Below are 4,708 nucleotides of genomic sequence, written 5' to 3' on the forward strand. Positions count from 1 at the left end.
CCTACTGACAACAGATGACAAACTACCAACCTATTGACAACGGATGACAAACTACCAACCTACTGACAACAGATGACAAACTACCAACCTGCTGATAACAGATGACAAACTACCAACCTGCTGACAACGGATGACAAACTACCAACCTGTTGACAACAGATGACAAACTACCAATCTACTGACAACAGATGACAAACTACCAACCTACTGACAACAGATGACAAACTACCAACCTGCCGACAACAGATGACAAACTACCAACCCACTGACAACAGATGACAAACTATCAACCTGCTGACAAAAGATGACAAACTACCAACCTGCTGACAACGGATGACAAACTACCAACCTGTTGACAACAGATGACAAACTACCAATCTACTGACAACAGATGACAAACTACCAACCTGCCGACAACAGATGACAAACTACCAACCCACTGACAACAGATGACAAACTATCAACCTGCTGACAACAGATGCCAAACTACCAACCTACTGACAACAAATGACAAACAACAAACCTGCTAACAACAGATGACAAACTACCAACCTACTGACAACAGATGACAAACTACCAACCTGTTGACAACAGATGACAAACTACCAATCTACTGACAACAGATGACAAACTACCAACCTGCTGACAACTGTTTACAGATGACAAACTATCAACCTGCTGACAACAGATGACAAACTACCAACCTGCTGACAACAGATGACAAACTACCAACCTACTGACAACAGATGACAAATTACCAACCAATGACAACAGATGCCAAACTACCAACCAATGACAACAGATGACAAACTATCAACCTACTGACAACAGATGACAAACTACCAACCTACTGACAACAGATGACAAACTATCAACCTACTGACAATAGATAACAAACTATCAACCTGATGACAAAAGATGACATACTATCAACCTGCTGACAAATGATGACTAACTACCAACCTACTGACAACAGATGACAAAATACCAACATGCTGACAACAGATGACAAACTATCAACCTGCTGACAACAGATAACAATCTATCAACATACTGACAACAGATGACAAGCTATCAACCTGCTGACAACAGATAACAATCTATCAACATACTGACAACAGATGACAAACTACCAACCCACTGACAACATATGACAAACTACCAACATGCTAACAACAGATGACAAACTATCAACCTGCTGACAACAGATAACAATCTATCAACATACTGACAACAGATGACAAACTACCAACCTACTGACCACAGATGACACACTATCAATCTACTGACAACAGATGACAAACTACCAACCAGTTGACAACAGATGACAAACTACCAACCTGCTGACATCAAATGACAAACTACCAACATGCTGACAACAGATGACAAACTACCAATCTACTGACAACAGATGACAAACTACCAACCTACTGACAACAGATGACAAACTATCAACCTACTGACCACAAATGACAAACTATCAACCTACTGACAACAAATGACAAACTATCAACCTACTGACCAAAGATGACAAACAACCAACCTACTGACAACAGATGACAAACTACCAACCTACTGACAACAGAAGACAAACTACCAACCTACTGACAACAGATGACAAACTACCAACCTACTGACAACAGATGACAAGCTACCAACCTACTGACAACAGATGACAAACTATCAACCTATTGACAACAGATGACAAACTATCAACCTACTGACAACAAATTACAAACTATCAACCTACTGACCACAGATGACAAACTACCAACCTACTGACAACAGATGACAAACTACCAACCTACTGACAATAGATGACAAACTACTAACCTACTGACAACAGATGACAAACTACCAATCTACTGACAACAGATGACAAACTACCAACCTACTGACAACAGATGACAAGCTACCAACCTGCTGACAACAGATGACAAAATACCAACCTACTGACAACAGATGACAAACTACCAACCTACTGACAACAGATGACAAACTACCAACCTACTGACAACAGATGACAAACTACCAATCTACTGACAACAGATGACAAACTACCAACCTACTGACAACAGATGACAAGCTACCAACCTGCTGACAACAGATGACAAACTACCAACCTGCTGACAAAAGATGACAAACTACCAACCTGTTGACAAAAGATGATAAAATACGAACCTACTGACAATTATGACAAACTACCAACCTATTGGCAACAGATGACAAACTACCAACCTGCTGACAAAAGATGACAAAATACCAACCTACTGACAAAAGATGACAAACTACCAACCTACTGACAATTATGACAAACTATCAACCTATTGGCAACAGATGACAAACTATCAACCTGCTACCAACAGATGAACCAGATGCTCTGCAGGGCGCAGCTTTATACGATCACAGAGGTTGAACCCTGAACGGTTGGGGCAAGTATGAACACAACATTCAAGCTGGATTCAGCTCTTAATTTTGATTGTGATTAAATAGTTGACACAGCATAGGTATCTGACACAGAATGAATGAGGTCTAATGAACTTAAAAATTTTTTTTTTGGACTTTGACCAATTCAATATGCTGTTGAATATTAATCCTCTCAAAAAATGTTTGAAGAAATTTTCTTGTTATTTATGAAATCTAAAATGAGAAAAATTTCAATGATTTCTATTTACTTATACTAAAGTTATTGTGCGAAAACCAAGAATAATGCTTATTATTTGGGCCTTTTTTTGGCCCCTAAGTCCTAAACAGTTGGAACCAAAACACCCAAAATCAATCCCAACCTTCCTTTTGTGGTCAAAAACTTTGTGTCAAAATATCATTGATTTCTATTTACTTAAACTAAAGTTATAGTGCGAAAACCTAGAAAATGCTTATTTCGGTCCTTTTTGGCCCCTAATTCCTAAACTGTCGGGACCAAAACTCCAAAATCAATCCCAACCTTCCTTTTATGGTCATAAACCTTGTGTTTAAATTTCATACATTTCTATTTACTTAATGACCATGTTAGTTGATAGACCAGGACAAAATATGCTTATTCCATATAAGACATCTATAGATGAAGTTTAACAACTTTGGTTACAATATATCAGTAGTTTCAGAGAAGAAGATTTAAAAATAAATGGAGAATGTGTCCATCGAAACACAGATGATGCCCCTCCTTGCATATCATATAAAGTTATAAAGGGACATAACTGAAGAATGGTAATAGTGACCCTTCCCAAATTTTTACTTGATCTGAGTTTTGTGGTGTATAAATTTCATAAAATTTGGTTGTGGCAAACTTAGGTTAGAGGACAGAAATGAAAAATTCAGCCAGTTTTCCATTTGTACAGGGGCATAACTTTAGAACAGTAACAGTGACACAACCAAAACATAAACTTGATTTGTATTTGGTGGTGATAAGCATTGTGTATAAGTTTCATAATATTTTGTTGAGGCAAACAAAAGTGAGAGAACAGAAACAAAAAAATCACAAATTTTTCGTTTGTAAAGGGGCAAAATTCTAGAACGGTTAAAGTGACGCCACCGAAATTCTAATATGATCTGTGTTTAGTGGTAATAAACATATTGTATAGTTTCATAGCATTTGGTTAAGGCAAACTAAAGTAAGAGAACGGAAACAAAACTAGAGGCTCGTGTTGCTCACCTTGGTCTATGTGAATATTAAACAAAGAAAGCTGGTGGATTCATGACAAAATTGAGTTTTGGTGATGGTGATGTGTTTTTACATCTTACTTTACTGAACTTTCTTGCTGCTTACAATGATCTCCATCTATAATGAACTTGGCCCAGTAGTGTCAGTGGAAAATGTTAGTAAAAATTTACAAATTTTATGGAAATTGTTAAAAATTGACTATAAAGGACAATAACTCCTTAGGGGGTCAATTGACCATTTTGGTCAGCTGACTTAATTTTAGGTCTTACTTTGCTGTACATTATTGCTGTTTACAGTTTATCTCTATCTATAAAAATATTCAAGATAATAACAAAAAACAGCAAAATTTCCTTAAAATTACCAATTCAGGGGCAGTAACCCAACAACTGGTTGTCCAATCCATCTGAAAATTTCAAGGCAGATATATCTTGACCTGATAAACAATTTTACCCCATCAGATATGCTCTATATGCTTTGGTTTTTGAGTTATAAGCCAAAAACTGCATTTTACCCCTGTTTGATTTTTAGCCATGGCGGCCATCTTTATTGGTTGGCCGGGTCACCAGACACATTTTTTAAACTAGATACCCCAATAATGATTGTGGCCAAGTTTGTTCAATTTGGCTTAGTAGTTTCAGAGGAGAAGATTTTTGTAAAAGTCAACAGACGACGACGACGGACGCAAAGTGATGAGAAAAGCTGTGGTAATAAGCATTTTATATAACATATAACATTTGGCCAAATGGAAACCAACTTTGGGATGTACGGCCGTGTGTATTCATGTAGTCCGTATATATGTACACAGAAACAAGGGTAAAACTTAATGCTCCCTCCACTATGACAGGGCAGGGGGCATGAATAAGTTTAAATAGGTTTACAGACGACAGAGGCATACCACAGCCAAGAGACATATACAAAGGACTACAGATATGTGAGCTAAAAAATAAAGTGTTATTCTTTCTAATCTTTTATTTGATGTGACCTTTCAATGAAATATTTATATACTGCTTGTAGCAATCATATTGTAAAAATGAACAACATTATAAA

The sequence above is a fragment of the Mytilus edulis genome, chromosome 11 (genome assembly GCF_963676685.1).
Source record: "Mytilus edulis chromosome 11, xbMytEdul2.2, whole genome shotgun sequence".
Lineage (NCBI taxonomy): Eukaryota > Metazoa > Mollusca > Bivalvia > Mytilida > Mytilidae > Mytilus > Mytilus edulis.